Here is a 21,161-nt window from a genome sequence, read left to right as displayed (position 1 = left end):
TGACACTATGATTAAAAAAATAGATTTTTGTAAAAAAAATATTTTTTCAAGAATTGTTTAAACAAATTAGACTGTTTATTAATTATTAAATTTATAAACAAATTGCATATTCGTAATGTACGTAGAAACTACATACGAATTAAAAAAGAAAGATCAAAATCCATTGAGTTGAACCGGAGATACAGAAAATTATATTCGTTTGAAATTGCTTTTTCGGTATTTTAACTCGCTGGATTTGTAGGTTCCCCCTAGTAATCGTTTGCACTACATTTTTGAAAAATCGTAGAGGGTCCTGTGAAAGTATAATGTTTGTGCAAATTTTTTAAGAAAAAATACAAATCCCATTCTTTAAAATGGCATTAATGAGATTCCTTAATTATTATAAACAAATTAGCTGTGAATTAAAAAAAAAAACATATGGCTAACTATGTCCCAATTGAGCCCAGGCTAAATTTTTTTATTTGAAAATTCTTGTGAAAATACTATCTTTTCGAATATATAAAAAGATTGATTCTACGGACAACATTTTTAAAGTTATTCTAAATGTCTATAAACAACAAAATTTTAAAAATTTGGCATTAGGATTTTTGACTATGTTAATTATTTTTTTATCTTTTTTTAATACATTTTAATACTATCACTCTTCTACTTTCATTTGGCTTACTCAGAATTGCCCTATCTTCATTATTTTCTGTCTTATCTTATTGCAAAATAAAGGTCTCTGGGATAAACAAATAGAATAACTCTTAAACTAATTAATAAATCGGTCTCAAATTTTGAGGGTTTGTTAAGTACCGCAATACCCAACTTTGGGTGAAACACTAAAGTTCTAAGGTAGTTTTAGTAAAAGTTATTAACAAATAACGATTTTCACTTATTTTGCAGTTTGCGTAGCAACAAATTAACTTTTTAACTTTCAAAAATCGGCATTTTGAAGGTTTTTCAATGTTCTAAAAAACTGAATTTTGTAATTTTATGTCAACTATTTAGCTTTTGAATGGAGTGCAAAAAATCGAAAATATCGCGATTTTTGCACTTAAATTGTTAATTAAAAAACGGACGCGAACTCTAGGCAGGAAACAGGTAGGTTTTCTTCCTATAGATCTACAATAACTAAAAAAATAGTCAGCTACCTGGAGCTTTGAGTGTCCCGAGAAAATCTTATTACCCTGGACTAACAAGCAGAAGTGTATGGATCATTAAAACGAAGATGCATATTGAAATGAACACTAAGTAACTGGTTTTGTTTGTTTGTTTTTGAAAAATATACAGATATCTTATTTGCAAAACAAATAGGAGAAACCGATGTTTGTGGCTATCAAAACACCTTCCTCGTCGGCTTTACATAAAATATACACAAACACTCGATGCGCATATCAAATCAAAATTGATGAGTTTACATTCGCTTTTCGCTTCCTACTTTAAAGCGCCATAAATCAAATACATTAGCGAATTGATTGACCTTGTTGTTACTTTGTGGCTTATTTTGTATGCGAAAGATTGACACGTTTATCTCGTTACATTCGGCATCGGCAATGGGCACATCAAACAAATTACACCGAACATTTTGGGAGAAATATCGCCGAACAGGGTTCCTAATTTGCAACACAATGTTGGGGAATATTGTTCAAAAAGAAGTGACAAAACTTCAGAAATAACTTATTAACACCCGCAAATAAAAAAAAATCTATATGCTGATGAGTTAGTGTAGAGGACGATATCAACAACAGATTAGAATATTTGCTTCTTTAAGTGCCATCAACGCGACGGAGGTCGGCAATCGTCATAGCTATTCGGACTCACAGACGTACCATTCCCTCAGGTTGCGCAGCCACGATATTCTGCGTCTCTCTTCTCTTTCTTTGAATCTTCCTCTGCATAATCAATCAGAGCACGTTGAATCTCTCTTCACCCGAGATATTCTAATTTTCTTGTTTTGATGGTATTTAAGACTTCTATTTCTTTATTCATCTTTCTCAGAACCTTTTTGTTTGTGATGTGTTCTGTCCACTATATTTTCAGAATCCTTCTATACACCCAAGGTCCAAGATTCCAAGAAAGTACACCTAGCCAATCAAACTTTTAACTTCAACTTCAAATCTTTTGTGCAGAGAACTTCTCTCATTTTGTTAAAATTTGCTCTAGCCTTTTCTATTCTGATTTTGATTTCCTGGAAGTAATCACCTGTGGAGTTTATCATTGTTTCAAGATATGCATATTGGTCTACTCGTTCGACATTGGTTTCATTTATGAAGAGATTCTCGTTATTTCTTTCTTCTTCTTTAGGTGCCATCTCCGCTACGGAGGTTGACAATCATCATAGCTATTTTAATTTTTGAGGCAGTAGCTCTAAATAGTTGTTTTGAGCTGCATCCAAACCATTCTCTCAGGTTCTTCAGCCATGAAATTCGTCTTCTTCCGATGCTTCTTCTGCCATCTATCTTTCCTTGCATTATGAGTCGCAGGATGCCATACTTCTCGCCCCGCATCACATGTCCGAGATACTGTAGTTTTCTTTCTTTAATTGTAAGTTCAACTTCCTTCTCTTTACCCATTCTTCTCAGTACTTCGTTGTTCGTAACTCTTTCTACCCAGGAAACCCTCATAATTCTTCTATAGGTCCACATTTCAAATTTCAAGTTATTTCTTTGAGTTTTCGATAGTCTCATAAATTTTGTCGTCTCCACGTTCATTGTTAGACCGTATTCTTGTCCAAACTTCGCTATTCTGGTCACCAGCCTCTGAAGATCTCCAATATTTTCGGCTAAGATGACAGTATCATCCGCATATCTAATGTTGTTAATGGAAACTCCATTTACCTTCATTCCAGCTGTTTCACCCTCAAGAGTTTTTTCAAGATCCTTTCCGAGTAAGCATTAAAAAGAATTGGCGAAAACACGTATCACTGTCTCACCCCACGTCCGATTTCAATTTCCTTTGACAGCTGTTCGTTAACACGTACTTTTGCTCGTTGCTTACATTCTGTCTAAATCCTGACCCACTACTTTGCGCCGTGTAATTTGGGTTGCCTATATAAACTTGAATCGGCGAAGTGGGCCTTTGAGTTATTTAAAAAATATTACTTACAAATAGCAATTGGAATAAAATAGAAATGGGAAAATTATTAATTTATAGATATTACAAAGAAAAGGGTTTTCGAGCAAGTCATGCTGTATGAAAGAATTTTATAAATAATAAAATTTTGCTATATTACCTAACCACTTTAAAAATTCACATTGTAAGGCATGAATAAATTAAATTATGTAGGTAGTACCTTTTTAGATGTACAGTGGAACCCCGATAACCCGGAAATCCGGATAACCCGGACCGATTTTCATCAGACAAAACAAACATTTTTTCACTTTCACTGAGTTTTTTACCAAGAAATAAACAATAGTGTATACCACTTGTACGTAATTTAGATGTACTGTGCATATGTATTTCATGTTTTGGCAATTATAATGTGTATTTTCCTATTAAAAATATTTATTTCACTAATTTTTACCATATTCTCCGGCTAACCCGGATTTTCCATAACCCGGATCGGCCGCGGTCTCGATTAATCCGACTTATCGAGGTTCCACTGTACTTAAAAATGAAGGTGAAAAGTTATTATAAAGATTGATCTGTGGCTATGCTTGACTCAAAATTCAAAATCAATTGATGTAAAGTCACTTGAAGGTCGGTGAAAAGCTAGGGCTGACCAAATTTAATTGGTTGTTTAAACTCTAGATTTTAATTGCGAAGCGCATTCAATGAATCATATTATGTGATTTGCTTATATGCTAATTATGTCATGTGTGAATGATCATATCGATACGTTTTTTGGCAAAGTAACGTAAGTGACATTTTTGGCGAAAATCATGTTTTTCCATTAAACTAGCACTATTATTGCTTAGAAGGTACATACTGCCAAAGTGTAGTAAGCCTAGAATTAGTTTAAACAATATATGTATAGGCTTACTACACTTTGGCAGTATCTTCTAAACAATAATAATAGCGTTAGTTTAATGGAAAAACATGATTTTCAAAAATGTCACTTACGTTACTCTGCCAAAAATGTGTCGATATGTGACCGTTAAAATTGTTTTAGAAAAACGCTGAAAAGACTGTTTAGTGATAATAAAAATCGATATTTACTGCAGTTACATGATATTTAATATTAAAATAGTATTGGATGTGGTAGAATGTAGACTCTTTGTATAATTACGAATTGAACAGTAAAGCTGTTAGATAAATTTTCCGATTCAATCATTTCTACTGTTCACAGTTCTGTGTTTGCTTTTTGAGTAGGTATTTCATTTTCTTGACAACGAAAATGTTCGGTGTGGAAAGAATTAAAAGTGCGTGGAATGTGGAAAAGTGTATACACGTAAACATGATTTAAGAAGACATGCAAAAAGTTCGCAGTAGGCAACCCAAATTACACGGCGCAAAGCAGTGGGTCAGGATCTAGAATCGAGTCGTTGCTTATATATAGTATAAATTAGATATGATCATGTGGTCAATGTAGTTTATGTTCTTTGATTTCAAGACATGCATTAATAATTGTTCATTAACACTAGCAGAACCTGACACCTTCCTTTTGCCTTTTTGAACTGTACCTATAGAGATGAAATATTTTTATAATTTCGTTTTAATCTGCATCTTCTTATGGCACTTCAGGGCACTGCTTTTATAAAACCTTTTTCACATATTCAATAGTGCACATCATATTAAATTGACATACTAATTATTGTTCTAAAACAATCACTTCAAAATATGTATATCTGTATAGGTGTATAACCGGAGCACTTAAATCTTTTATCAACCCTGTACGCAGTATAAACAAGGGTTGCTGTTGTCTCGGTCATCTCAATGTACAAAATTAATCTTATGTGAGTGTAGGAGAAAGACTCGACTTGATGGTGGGGATGCGAAAGAGTGTCATAAAAAGATGGATGAATGCGCTCGGGCGCATAAAGAGGGATCAACAATGAGGATGATGCAGGGGTACAAGTGTTTCGTCACGTACACCCCATGAAGTGTACAGGGTGGTTTATGATAATTAAGAATTGGATCGAAGATTATTAATTAATAGATTTTTATAGAATCTTCATATAATTTACGAGTTGCTAATAGTTATTTATGATATAAGTGTTAAAAAGTTAAAAGTACACGTTTAAGGCACGCATGTGAAAGTTTGCAGAATGAGCGAAGCGAGTTCTGCAATTCACATGAGTGCCTTAAAAATGTACTTTTTAACACGCATATCATACAATATTTTTTCTACAAACGTAATTACAGGACAATATCTACAAAAACTTTTACTTGAACTTGACTGACACATCATTTTTATATTTTTTTGACATTACATCAAAATTGCCTATACGGTCAATACGAACTGCAGTGCCATAAAATTTTTAAAACACTAGTGCCTTAAAGTAGCATTTTTAACGCTCGTATGGAGTGCTAAAAATTGCATTTTTAACACGGTTGTAGAAAAATATTATTAAAATTTATCGTCGAGGACGCGTCTGATAGATGCATTTCTGATTTTACGTTGGTGTAATGTTTGTTTTTGCATCTTGTTATGTTTTGCTCCTTTAGAGCAAATGATTACAATAATTAAAGATGGAAGATGTCAAGGAGTGTGTGATTTCGTTCTTATTAAACATATGCACAATTATTATTATTTTCAATAATAATTGTTGTTTTAGAATTTAATAAAAAATAATCTGATTGTTTTATAATATTTTCAACTGTTCTATTAATTCTGACTTTGTTTTTTTTCTGCTCGAGATTGTGCAAATATCCAATTTGAACTAACTGAAATAAAAATACAACATATCTTCAATATTTAAATTACAATTATACAGGGTAGCGAGAAAGTATGGAAACAAAGTAATTTCTCGGAAACCACTTATACGATTTTTATAAATTTTGGTAGTTAAGGATACTCTAATGCGGCCGATATTATAGTGGTAACTACTTTGTTGTCAAATCTTCCGTTCTTCTAGAAATCTAATGAACTTTCTTATTTTAAATGGAACACCCTGTATATTTTTTGCGTTTTGAAGTCCTTAAGAAATACCGATTATTTTTCATGTTATGTTCCCTATACCTAAATGCCATAATTTCGGAGTTATTGCTACATTTATTAAAAAAAAAAAACAATTTTTAACAATTTATAAAAATCAATTTTTTCGGCCCAGCTAGACATTATTTTAGGTTCTTTGGATCATTGGGAACAAAAAAGGTCTTTTGTAATTTTCCTCAAAAGTTAATCGTTTCCGAGTTTTTATTATTATTTATACAATTTAAAACTGAAAAAAAAAACGAAAAATGACGATTTTCAAGGTTCAAAAACACAAGTAAAAAATCATTTTTAAAATTAGGAAGTATATAAATTCAAGCAAACATTTTTCTATCAGATCCCTATAAGAATTTTTGGCATATTTTATTCTAAAACATTGTTTTTTTTTAATTGATAATTAAGCTCATAATATGAGAGGACGGGCTATCGGGCTGCATTAACAACTAAAACATGATGTTTTAGAATGAAATAAGACCAAATCACTTATCGGTATCTGATAAAATAAGGTTTGAACTTTAATTTAGGCACTTCATAGTTTTAAAAATAATATTTTTTACTTGTGTTTTTGAACCAAGAAAATCGTCATTTTTCGATTTTTTTTCAGTTTTAAATTGTTTATAACTCGGAAACGATTAACTTTTGAGGAAAATTACAAAATACCATTTTTGTTCCCAATAACCCAAAGAACCTAAAATAATGTTTACCCGATCCAAAAAAATAAATTTGTATAATTTGTTAAACAAATTTTTTTTAATAAATGTAGCAATAACTCCGAAATGATGGCATTTAGGTATAGGGAACATAACATGAAAAATAATCAGTATTTCTTAAGGACTTCAAAACGTACAAACTATACAGGGTGTTCCATTTAAAATAAGAAAGTTCATTAGACTTCCAGAAAAACGGAAGATTTGACAACAATGTAATTACCACTATAATATCGGCCGTATTAGAATACCCTTACCCACCAAAATTTATAACAATCGTTCAAGCAGTTTCCGAGAAATTACCGTGTTTCCATACTTTCTCGCTACCCTGTATAATTATATGAACGTGTAGTGTAGACCGATAGAAGAATTCATGTTAGACGAGAAGAACATTGAAATACCATCGAAAGGAGAGAAAAAAAGTCATGCGCACAAACCTGAACCAAACGAAGATGCTAACTAACATGGAAATTAAGGCAAAACATGAATTACGGAACCAACAGAGATAGAAAAATAAGGGACGTCTTCTCCGAAAAAAGTATACCCTGATAATAGGATCAGTTAAACAGCAATCTAGCTAGACAGTACAGTTTTAAATGTTGAAATAACAACAAAAATGGTCCAAACATTCCTTAGCTTTACTTTTGTATGAATTTGTCTCTTTCCTCATATTTTACATGTTACTAGATCAAAACAGTATCCCATCTCTACTCCATGATCGAGATTCTGAATTCCACCGATTCTAAATTGTCGAAAACAAACAATGAGAACGCTGTTTATCTGTGAGATAAAAAAGTCTGTATTGGATAATGGTTTATTGACAGTACAGAGCAATTTATATTTTTTCCTCGGAAGTTGTACCAACGAACAGCTTAAGCTTTCATTCAAGTGTTTTATCTTGACAGGTATGGCTATAATTAAAACATAGCATATCATTTATTTCAATTATGAAAAATCGACAACTTGTTGACTTGTTTTTAATCGATTGATTAGCAATATTATTGCAATTGCATTTTTTTTTATTCAATATGTGTATGTAATTAAAAACTGACATAAAGGATAAAATGGTTAGTGTTTGTATGTAACGGGTGTCCCAATAAGAATGGCTCTCGGCCATATCTCAGGAACCGTTTATAGTACAGCTTTGAGAAAAAAATATTTATAACAAAAGTTGCCGCGGGAAAGGCCTGGAAATTATTTTCATAATTGTAGGTCCACCGCTAAAGGGCGTCAATATCAAAAATTGAAAAATCAAAATTTTACAAAATTTACCTAATGAAAGGGCACTGAAAATCCAATCATCGTATTATTCATAAAATTCTGCCCATATTTGATTTCACGCGTTTAGGTCCACCTTTGCAAATAAGAGGTGGGGGTAAGTGGGAATCTTCTTATGAAAAAATGGCTGTAAGTCCGGTTCTGCTAAATCGAATTTTGCATACTTGATCTTGTTGAAAACAGCTCTTTTTCGTCAATGTAAGTGTCTTATTTTCGAAATAGCCTATTAAGTAATATGCAAGCTAGGAGGCGGTATTTAATTATTTTCAGAAATCTAGTTTTCTTTGGAAAATATTAAATACAAGTATGCATTTTTAATCCTGTATTACAAAATTAGACCAAATTAGCAACATAATACCGAAAACCGCATGTCAATACCTTTTTTCTATCTCATGATATCTTAAGAAATGTGTAAATTTTAAACATAACTGTTACTGTAACCGGTAAACGAGGTTAAGGAAAAGTAGTGTGCTATGGAAAAAGCAAATAAACATTTTCCAGATGTAAACGTATATAATTAATTAAAACAACAATAAGACAAACAACACTATAAAATATAACAAAGAAATAAAAGCAACTACTTACTTAGTCTTAGTGACTGCCTAAATGTTAAAATTGTTGCCCATCATTTTCTTTCAAGAGTAGATTGAATAGCAACAGATTTAACTGTTTTAGACTTTTATTTATGGGGACGGATTAAAGACCTTGTTTTTGCCGCTAGGCCCACTACGCGAGAAAACATGATCTAGAATCTAGAGAATACGAAACGTCATTCAAAGCATTGCGAAAGCAGAAATTGAGAATGCTGTTCAATCTACTCTTGAAAGAGTAAATGCTTGCATCGAAAATGATGGGCAACAATTTGAACATTTAGGTCGTCACTAAGTAAGTAGTTGCTTTTATTTCTTTGTTATATTTTATAGTGTTGTTTTGTGACGTTCCGCCCCTTATAGAATCGATTATTGATGGGAAGATATTATTTAACTATCCAAAATATTATTTAATTATTTTCAGAATTATTTTCTTTCAATGTTTATTCAAATAGAACTTAAACCCATCTCAGAATTTTTAAATGCTTGATGACGTCACATTTAAAACGTGGCAACATTGGTTTCCCCACTTTGACAGCCAATGCTTAGTAGAGGGGTACGAAGGATTCAGCTGTGAACGTGAGCCTTGGATTGCCATTGTTTCTCGAGTGTTCGGTCTGAATCGTAGTGTGCGGGGTCATTAGACTCAATTATTCACCTCTAATTCTCAGTTCCAAATTGATTAAATATTACAATAAAAGTATAGTGAAGTTATCCAGCAGCAGTGGATTTGAAGAATTTTAGAGCATACTATATCCAATGAGTTCTACCCCGGTAAATACACATTTTATTAAGTATTTTATTCAGCCATTTTGGAAGTCCTTGACATTTGCTAACTAAGTTTCACATAGTCTATTTTCATGGTTTTTATGTTTTATTTTCATGGATCAAACTCATCTAGAGATAATTCAATATTCGTTGTTAATTTGTGCTTCCAGTTGGAAAATAGAGCTAATTTAAACTCCATTTTTTATATTCCTTTCAAGTCTACAGAACTCCTATCTTTTGAACGATGATCAAATAAGTATCCATCGCTTAGTCTTACTATATTTCATCCTTGTATAATATATCTATATACCGGTGTATATATTATAATAAAATATTCTTTCACAGTAATTATATTTTGTATTTCAATTGGAAATTACTTGTGTTATTTGACCAAGGTCATCTGATAGCAACCTGATAAAAGGTCAAGCTGTCTAGTCATTCAAGTTTTTGGACTTAATGACCTATTTCTTCTTATTCCCATAGGAATAAAAACACCTCCTCGTATCTCTTGCTTCTTTTTTTTGACATTGGTAGATTGGTAGTAACACCACACTGTGTTTTTTTTAGCACCTACCATGAAATCTTAAAGCCACCCTACAACAACACCAAGGCCAGACCACACAGAGAGAAACAATCAATAGGCGACCAGCCTGGATTATTTCCACATTTTCTTTTTTTTGAGTACCTCCAGCTGCTTTCCAACAGTTTTGAGTACCTTCAGCTGCTTTCTACCAGTCTTCCTCTCCTGTACCTCCAGCAGGACAGCTGCTAGCGAGAGTTAGCACCCTTGGGTGCTCATTACATCAACTTCAAGATTAGGAAAGAGTGGTTTGTTTGGGAACATTTACTGTGCTCTTATTAAAGACAGACTGGTTTTGTGATATTTAGTACATTTTTTTTTATAGTTCAATTGCACACACAATTTTCCTGCTTTATATTTTTTATAGGTTTTTTTTCTTTACAACATAATATTTAATTGATAGCGTTCCCCAACACTCTGCAATCTATAAAGGTATAAATTTCTGAGCTCAGATATTTTCCCTGATAATAGTAGTCGGTACTCTTATCTTGATTATTTTTAGGCTGTGTTCCACTTTTGTAGAATTATTTAAACTCATTCCATTATTTTAGTATATGTTTAATTAAATTTTTAAAAATTAACTTCACATATTAGTCAAAATTGTAATTATTAACTTTATTTAACTTGAACTTATTAACTTTACTTAACTTTAACTTATTAACTTTATTTAACTTTAACTTTAATTTATTAAATTCATATGAACTTCTGGATTCTAATCCCTCAGATTAGTTTTTGGTTTCACTTGTTATTATTACTATTATAAACCACGAGTTAGGAAAAGGATCTGTGTATCCACTCGTAGGTTTATTTATTCAATAAGGCTTGTGCCTGTCCCACTCACAGTGAGGTATTTATATGTTATATATAGTATCAGGTAGTATTTAATTAAGGTGTACGTATTATAAACGTACAATTATTATTTGGTGAGGGTTCTACTAACCTAGTTGTAAGTTGTACTTCCTGTATTAGAGGTACCCGTAGTCAGTTTTTCTAACCTTATAAAGAGTATTCTTAGATCATAGTTGTATGATGATTTTGTAATTGACTTTCACTAGTATCACTTTTTCCTGTCATGTTAGAGTTACACACTAGTTACTTGTCCTAACTCAGAGATTGTTAAAAAGATCTAGTAGTTACATTCAATAAATATACATTTATTGTGATTTTTTTTTTCTTATTACTCCTTTATTTTTAGTAGTATATTTTATAATTTAATAATCTTTAATAACTTTTCACATACTTGTACTACAAATTTAACATACTCTATAGCAGCGTAGAATACCTGGAAGAGCGTTAACCTAGTTATCCTTCTTCTGGCGCCCAAAAATTCATTCTATTTTCAGTATATTATTATATTTACTCTATCTATTTTCTGAACATTATCTTCATATCTTCTTTTCGAGCCATCATTGTCACTTCCTTTAATCTATTGTCTGGCCAAAAATAGCCGTGCAAATTGGCCGAATCCTTCCTTGAGTGTCAAGTGGCCCTTCTCATACATATTTAGCTAGCCATTCAAGTTATATCTATCTATTAATGATTTCTCATCTCTAGTCCTGTATCAATTCGATATTCTTTGTCTTGGCATCCTTCCATACAAATACTACTACAAAGTTGTATTTTAGTTACTCCAGCTTCTTCAACGGAGAAGCCACACATTTTTGTCCTTTGGCTACATTAAGTAGATCTTCTTCTTTTTACTACTTCTGTTGGAGTTTACCACTCCCTTTTCATTCACTCCAACAGAAAATCATCAGCTAGTTGTTACAGTTTGTATTATTGTTGTTTTAATTAATTATATACGTTTACATCTGGAAAATGTTTATTTGCTTTTTCCATAGCACACTACTTTTCCTTAACTTCGTTTACCGGTGACAGTAACAGTTAGGTTGAAAATTTACAAATTTCTTAAGATATCTCGAGATAGAAAAATGGTATCGACATGCGGTTTTCGGTATTATGTTGCTAATTTGGTCTAATTTTGTAATACAGGATTAAAAATGCATACTTGTATTTAATATTTTCCAAAGAAAACTAGATTTCTGAAAATAATTAAATACCGCCTCCTAGCTTGCATATTACTTATTAGGCTATTTCGAAAATAAGACACTTACATTGACGAAAAAGAGCTGTTTTCAACAAGACCAAGTATGCAAAATTCGATTTAGCAGAACCTGACTTACAGCCATTTTTTCATAAGAAGGTTCCCACTCACCCCCACCTCTTATTTGCAAAGGTAGACCTAAACTTGTGAAATCAAATATGCGCAGAATTTTATGAAGAATACGATGATTGGATTTTCAGTGCCCTTTCATTAGGTAAATTTTGTAAAATTTTGATTTTTCAATTTTTGATATTCAATTACGCCCTTTAGCGGTGGACCTACAATTATGAAAATAATTTCCAGGCTTTTCCCGATGCAACTTTTGTTATAAATATTTTTTTCTCAAAGCTGTACTATAAACGGTTCCTGAGATATGGCCGAGAGCCATTCTTATTGGGACACCCGGTACATATGCGGGCGTCTAACGCCGCGTTGCGAATTACCAAGGAACAAAGAGTATAGTACACATGTAAGCGCGCGTTAGCAGGTTAACCGCGGCGTTAGCAGGTTAACCGCGGCGTTAGCACTAGCAAAGCATACATGTGTACAAAGCCTTATTGCCGTCACCCACGATAGAAACTTATGAAAAAATGTAATTAACACTTTTAAGTCCGCCGACACGGCTCCCGTGTTCACACTGTTATCAATCAGGTGCCACCGACACGGCTACCGCGTTTACATTTCAATAATTTTCCAATGACCATAAATTGGCACGTTAGACAAATATTTGATATGTATGCCCGGAGCTGAAAGCTGTAAGGAAGCCAATTCCGAATAGGGATCAAGAAAAAAAGAATCATGATAGACGCGAATGCTTCTACATAATAAATTGGAGAAAAATATGTAGATCTTTCTATCTAGGCCATATAATGAGAGGGAAAAAGTACTTCCTGCTAAGGCTCATAATCCAAAGAAAAATCTCGGGAAAGAGAAATGTGGGATGTAGGAGGATTTCCTGATGTGGAAAAAGGGAGTGGTACGGGTGCAGTTCAATACGATTGTTCAGAGCTGCAGCCAACAAAGTTAAGATTGCTGTAATGGTAGCCAACGTCCGATAGGAGACAGTACTGTAAGAAGAAGATGTAGATCTTTAGAAAACTTACCCAATATTACGAGGTAAAAACGATTTCTGCTTACCTGGAAGAAAAAATAAATAATTAATAAAGAATAAAAAAACTTCCAAAAAATATTAAAGCATAAACATATCATCATCATGTTGATAATATTGGGACCGTGCAAGTTCGGCAAAGCGACACCTATTTCTACGCTCTGCAACTTTATTCGCACTTTTAATTATATTGGCCAATTATATTAGTCCTGGTTACTGGATAATTGTCAAGGCCATAGTCCAAAAAAATAATAAGAAGAAAAAATAAGATTCAGGTTATGTTATTAAAACGTAAACAATTGTATGTAGTAAACAAAATTAGTTATTAAAATGCAGTACTGCAAGCAAAATAAAATTAATTAAATTTACCTTTATATAATAATTGCATATCATAAATATGTATCAATATTGTGGAGCAACATATAATTTTTTTTCTTCAATGACAGTAGATATGAAATGTACGTCAATTTGACAATAATTTCAATTGACAATATGAATTATTTAAGAAAGTTGCAATATTTCTCCGCTATTCGCGCACGATCGTTTCTCAATTCCCTTCCAAGTACTTGCACACCGCGAATAGCCTATAAAGGGCTTCTCACGCCTATAAGGATTTTCTCTGTCCCTTGCTTGGATTTTCCAGATGGCAACAAGGATCTTCTCAGCATCCTGTGTTACCCGATCTATCCACCTCAGCTGTGATCTACTCCCTCTTCTCATTCTCACCGGTTGCGCTGTTAAGGTTGAAACAGGCTGGAAGAATCACAATCTAAATATCGCAAAAGTCCGTCTCTGTCGTTATAGATAGAAGTAAGACGAAATGTACTTCCCAACGCGTTTCTCTTGGGCCACCCACAAGAAAGCGGAAGGATTAATATTTTAAGAAATTCTAGACGCCTAAGCTGATAATTTAGCTATTGCAGGCAGTAAAATTACAAAGACACTTTAGAGCTCGAAGACAGCTTTCCTAAGAATTATTTACTTTGCACAGGATATGCCTCATAAAAAGAAGAATAGGAAAGATTGCTAAGTGTTTGAGTGATAGAAATCTCAGAATTCCACAAGGTTACAACGCAGTAACTTTCGTGGGAACCCTTAAACGGTTACAAAAAGGACACTCGTGGTGATTGGCCGAAAAAGAAACGTATGATCATAATAAGGCTGGTCTAAACATTATTTCCCAGCTATGTGATTGGTACGAAAATTTCGGAATGATGATTATTGGTCAATTAGGTGATAGCTGTGAAAAAGGGAGGTGAATATAGAGAGCAGAGAGGAATCTTGTCGGAGATTAGGACAAGAAGGAGAGAATTGAAGTTCTAGCGGTCATGCAGTAAAGACCCGCATTTTTTCTTGTCTGTGCCTAAATAGGCAAGATGGAATCTTAAAGATTCTGTAGTGAAACTCGCAAGTGCGATATGTTGTCTTAAATACCATACCGGTATATTCTCTGTGTTGTGTCCGGTACGATAAAATAATAGTTTTCTTAGTACAGCGTGTAATATTTTTCGTTCAAACAGAATTTAGTTCAACATTTGCGGATAAGACTTCCGTTTAATATGTCTCATATAAACCGCACTTAATTCAATCTTCGTGGAACGCCGTTCCATTCTTTTTTAAGACAATGGTCTAAATAAAATATGTTTAATTATCAAGTCAGTGAGAAGTATCACTCATAATCATGAATACAGTTATTTTCTTTTCATAAAACAAAAAGAACTATGGAATTTTTATTTTTCGTATAATATAATAACAACTATGTAACAGTACTTTAACTCTAAAAATGAAAGTGAAAATTGAAAGTGATTTCGTCGTATCCACAACTCTGGCGAGCTAACCTGATTCCAGCAATTCAACAACAATGGATCATCACCAGGTATTTTGCAATAAACTGTTTCGTTCCTTTTTTTTTTTTGAACTTTTAAGATGAAACGCGAAAGACTTATTTTTTTTATTTTTCTAATCAACTCAGTTTAATGACTATTTTCTATCTAAATAAATGGTAACTATGTTAAAACTTATTTCGTCTTTTTCTGTTCGCACAATCCATCTATGTATCCTTATTGTATTAGGAAACGCAGCCTACTACAGACAACAAGGCTAAGTACCATTAGTAGTCAAAGGGATACCATTTTTTTCGTAACATTTTTGTAATTTTTATATAGATAAATAGTAATAGATTCTGATCTATTAATGGCGCCCAAAAAATTAATAATTTCTTTTCTTTAACTTAAATATTGTTGTATGAACTCACACCCTAAAATCTCTTGATGATTAGAGCCGCCGGTGCGATTTTAAATTATGTAGCACGTATTTTTTTAAGTTTATGTACATCACATGTTTAGCTAATTTGCCGTGCTTCAAGGTTCGGACCAACGACAAACGTTGACAAAGAGAGATAGAAAATGTAATAGTGCATAGGAGATAGATCACAGTGGGCACCCCAAAGTACTGTAAAATTAATAAATATTTACTTTTTTGATAAAATCGGTCACACTCAGAGTAAGGATCACCAGTGTAGGCGGTAGAATTTTTATTCAGTTGGTTAATTCATACAATGATAAAACTCTTAATACAACGTGGTTAGACCACTACATAGTAAAATTACCAAGCCACTGATAGTATCAGCTTCCTAGCTCAGTTGAAAGGGGGACGTTTTAGCACCTGTATGTTAAATCTCTTTGAACTGTGTCATTTTACCGTCAGTTCACCGAAAAATGATCTACGCTTTTCAGGACACAAAAAATAGGGCAAAGAGACAATAAACTGTGTCATTTTACCGTCAGTTCACCGAAAAATGATCTACGCTTTTCAGGACACAAAAAATAGGGCAAAGAGACAATAAATTAGGGTTTGGTATTAGCTTAAGGATCATAAATAACAAATTTCGAGATAAATTTCGCTATTTAACGTTGCGTTGAATCTATATCGCGGTGCGTTGATTCCCGTATTTCAGTTCTTATCTTTTCTGTTACATTTTTCTATTTCACTCGACCTGCCGCCGTTCCAAAGTTCCGTTGTAGTTCTTTTTTAGAATCATCTTCAATACAGGTATGGTAACCCTAACATAAGCATCCCAGGCCCTCCAAGTTGGGGGGTTGGGCATGTGGCCAACTCCCTCATACTTCATCTATTATGTAGGACATTGTTATATAAACATTTTCTGCGTAGTCATTTCAAAAGTTTTTGTATTACTTCTGATCTTCTATCAATTCCTCAGCTCTCTTCGTAGACATAAGTAATTACAAATGTTGATCATTTAATTTTGCAGTACAGGAGACCTGAGGATGCATGGTAAATTTATAGTAGGTATGCGAAACCGATCGCCCGTGGCAAAAAATAAATTGCCTGTAACTCTTTCTCTTTACTCCTCTTTACCTAAATAAGTACCTTTTAAAATAATACCAAAACTGTCATATTCACATATCAGATCAGACACACCCACCGAATACATAAATAACAAACCTATATATATCATGAAATTAAATATGAACTACCTTTATATCGCAGTGAAATATTTGCGCGATACACCTGCTGACACATTTTGCGAATGTTTGATATAAAAGCAGATTGTAAGTAAACTCGTGTTTTTTGAAGATTAAAACGATCTAGTCGATAAGGACTGTTATGCAACAGGAAATTTTCACTTAAAGTTAATTTATAAATTGGTGGGTGAGGTCTTTTCGATAATTTATATAATTAGACCGTGGTTTTCATGAAACAGGAATCCAGGCAATGTTTTAATGCATTCAATAACTGGCATTTTGATATTTTAGGCATACATAAATTTCATAAAAATTAGACTCGTAGAATTCGAAAGATTAAAGTCCTTTTCATGAGCATTTTTCAGTGCGTCAGTTTTTCAGTTTTTCGATTTCTTTCTAACGCATTAAATTGTATGTGACAGAAAAAAGGCATGTCTGTGATTACAGACATTATAATAGTTGATGGCGCTATAATCGAAGAAAAAGTTATTTACGAATTATATAATATATCTACGAATATAATCTGTACAATTTATAAGACTATGCAAACCAAAGAAAATACCATTTTATTAATGCAATAAATACAATTGATTTGTTTTTATGCTAAAATAACAAATAAAATGTGACAACTGTCAGATTTAACTAAAATGTCATGTTAGAATAAATGTCATAAATGTTGTACATATTATCACGGACTTACCTTTTTTTTGTATCATTTGTGACGCACTGAAAAATGCTCATGAAAAGGACTCTAAAAGAAGTTATACTTCTATTATTATGATTTCAACGAAATTAATATACTTAACAGGTTATTTGTATTTTATTTAAATATTAAACTAAGTTTCTTCACCTACCACTTTAATTATTTATTTATTAACAATATTTTAATTGAAAATACTTAAAACATAAATGTAAATAAGTACAATTATTATTTTTTTCAATTTATTTTCGACATTTATTTACATTTAATAACCCGCGACATCAAGATAATGTTGTTCTCAAGCTGTTTTCTTGTGGCATTTTTGTAATTAACTATTTTTAATGGGAAATAAGCGACAATTTTACTAAAAAAATGATTTTATTAACGTTTCGACGTCCAAATCGGATGCCGTTGTTAAAATACATATTATTTAATAATATTTTTTGTATTTTGACAACGGCATCCGATTTGGACGTCGAAACGTTAATAAAATCATTTTTTTAGTAAAATTGTGGCTTCTTTCCCATTAAAAATAGTTAATTACTGCGTTCGTTTCATACAAATTCTTTTAATATTTATACTATTTGATGCCAGTTCTGGAATTTTCGTTTCAGACGACAGTCAGTCCGGTAACGCTTCTAGTGTTTTCTATCCGATTCGGCGCGAACGTCGAATAATACGGAATTAGTAGACCCTAACCACCTGAAAACAGGTAGCTACTTGATTGTTTACTCGATGGTGCGATCTTGGGGTCATTTACAGGTGACTAACGTAACAACGCGAAATGAAAGAAAATATAATAACGAGAATTAAAAGAAAAAGAAATTACTGAAACTTAGTACTAGGTATAACTTACGAAATATAAAAGAATACCGAAACAGATATCGTTACGTTTGGAAAGCCACTCTGTACCACAGCCAACACGGCACAGAGTGGCTTTCCAAAGGGAACAAGTGAATTAACCACACATTCACTATGGAAGGAAAATATTTCGAGTACAACATAGAAGTGAAGAGGTGTACCTGCGATTTGTTGATATAGAAAAGGCTTTTCACAGAATGTCCAGAACTAAAATTTGGGAAGGTTTATTATATAAATATAAGCTTGTAAGAACGATACATTTGGCCCGGATAGATCAGGCGGTAGTATGTCTGACTTCCACGCAGGCAGGCCGGGGTTCAAATCCCAGCGCCGGCGAAAACATCTAGACATTTTTAAATGTCCATAGGCCCCAGGTCGACTCAACCTGAATAAAATGAGTAACTTGGATAAAACCAGGGGTAATAATAGGCGGTTGAAGCGTAGCACTGACCCTGTTACCTTCTTTGTATAACGTAGTCCATAGATATACCAGACTACCTTGCTATAATCCAAAAGCCGCGTCAGTGGTATAAAACGGGAGACTATTATTAAGAACGATACAAAGCTTTTGTAAAGAGACAGTAAACTATATTATAATCAAAAATACGAGATCAGAACTGTTTACAACTTAAGAAAGAGTGAGACAAGGAGGAGTTCTAAATACATTAATAATCGCATCCATTATATATTTCATACAACGTGTCCATTAATAAAATGTCAGGAACATATCAATTACGGTGACAGAAGGAGGAAAAGAATATTTATTTTCACCAACTTTAACAAGTCAAATACGCCCACTGTCGATACAAGTCCGATCTCTCGTCGGTGAATTATTCTGTTGTTCTCCCCCATCCTAACGGTAAACGTACCTGTTATGGCCCATGTGGAGCGGCGCGTTATTTCCCGTGAATTGTCGGTAAAATGACACAATTTTATTTGTTTTAGTTTTTCTTTAGTTTACAATTCTTTGAAATGTATCGATATCAAATCAGGATTGGAGTCCGCCCGCAAACTGTAAATATACCCTAAAATCCTTAACTACACTCGTTTAGTAGTGACTACCATTGAAACCGGAACCCTTAACGCTCACGAAACTCGCCCACTACAACACAACACTTCAGTCCGTCCTCGCAAATTTCTCACAAACTTTGCTGAGGCACCATTTTTTCTGTTCACAGAACAAAAGGTCCTCCCATGAAGAATGCAGCGAGGGTGGTTCACCCCCAGTAATTGGAAATAAAGCTACATTTATCAGGCACATCACCGCACTTCCCTTTTCTGATATATTACGGCACATCTGCTCTCGACTTTATTTGATACTTATTAAAGGGTATCAAGCTGGTAGATGTGGATGTTGAATGCGCTGCTCTGGTGTAATCGTTGTGTGCTCAGTTATTATTTGTTCTTATTCTATTACTATCAATTTTGTCATGTGGAGTACTCATTAGTGCATTTTATAACTTAGGGTTGAAAATTCTACTAAAAATCGTTCTTTCTTGTCACGTGCTTCTTTTATTTAAACCGAGTAATTTGTTTAGGTTATTAAATACCGGGTAATTTTTAGTGTTGTCACCAGGGGATGGGGGTACAACGGCTTCCTTTATTTATATGGACTTATGTATTTTGACCCGTAGAACACGAATTTTTTGGGTAATAGTTGGTCCGGATGTCGATAAGATTGTTATAAACAAAAACCTTGCAAAATTAGATACGAAAAAGCAAAACAATTTTGTTGTCGTATTTTTTGGGTCATTCTTCATTCTAAGCAAAAATTTTTTGTAAGTTTTTTCGTAGGACGCATAGTTTTCGAGATAAACGTGGTTGAACTTTCACAAAATCGAAAAATTACAATTTTTGAACCCGAATAACTTTTGGTTAAAAAATAAAATAGCAATTCTTATTAGGTAATCAATAGATTTTGATTATTTGCATTGCTAAAATTTAATTTTTTTATTGTTAAACAAAGCTATAAACAAATAGTGTTTTGACGCGTATCCGCTATACTATGCATGCTACGTGGAAATTGCATGTTTTGAGGAACTTGTATCTACTCGTAAAAATGTATAAAGGCACATATCCATTCGTCTTCTGATTTGGTAATACTATGTACTTATCAATCTTACTTGTTATGAGGTTGGTTTGGTATAATTTAAGCAAGCCAATATTATTACGGGTCATGGAGCTATGAAGTCTTCCATAGAAAGGGGGTTTAGATCTTTTCTATTACTATTCTGTTGCAAAAAATACTATTCCGATGCATAAAAATGTAATTTTGCGAATAGACAATTTAACGCTAATCCACTACAACTTTTACAAAGGATATAAAATTTGATTGCACTATCTTTTACATAATTTAAGAATATTACTTGAAAGGTATTGTATTAGCAAATAGCATCACGTTATCATAGGCAATATCGTGAATTTTATGGGAAATCATTAACGTAATAATGGGTAATAATAATACCAATTCAATTTATTTAAAATAGCCTAAACCGATCTGTAGCGTAAAACTATTTTGCGGTGAATGAAATTCCAAGTGATTACACACTACACGTAATCGTATTTCTCATTTAAAACCGATAATATATTTATTAAAGCTATAGCTGATGTATAATTTGTGGTCTAATAATAAAATTAATAATAGTCCACGTAATCTTTATGAATATACGTTCATTCATTAATCCTGGAGACATTTATAACAATACAACATGTTCCATTGTAGATTATCAACACTAAACTTAGGAACGATTCAAAAAATATAAAACGGGCTCCACACTCTCGGCGAAGTTACTTCGCCAAAGTTGACCGAAGTCCGAAGTACCCTCTCTACACACTCGTTCTACTTCGCGAGGAAGTGCGATACCGACAAAGATCCCTTTGACCAGACCGATAGAGAATGAAAGT

General features: G+C 33.0%; 1 protein-coding gene and 1 long non-coding RNA gene across 2 annotated transcripts in view; one reads left to right on the top strand and one right to left on the bottom strand.

Moving 5' to 3' along the window:
* Positions 1-21,161, bottom strand: part of LOC114328380 (zinc finger protein jing homolog) — a 548,292-nt gene that overhangs the window by 317,233 nt on the left and 209,898 nt on the right. The window lies entirely within an intron of this gene.
* LOC126878987 (uncharacterized) lies at positions 9,005-11,162 on the top strand. Its single transcript, XR_007695934.1, has 2 exons — positions 9,005-9,425; positions 9,987-11,162. It is a non-coding gene; the product is annotated as an uncharacterized LOC126878987 (long non-coding RNA).

Source organism: Diabrotica virgifera, chromosome 1, assembly GCF_917563875.1.
Source record: "Diabrotica virgifera virgifera chromosome 1, PGI_DIABVI_V3a".
Taxonomy (NCBI): domain Eukaryota; kingdom Metazoa; phylum Arthropoda; class Insecta; order Coleoptera; family Chrysomelidae; genus Diabrotica; species Diabrotica virgifera.
Note: the sequence above shows the minus strand (reverse complement) of the source record. Positions and strands in the feature narration are given on the sequence as shown.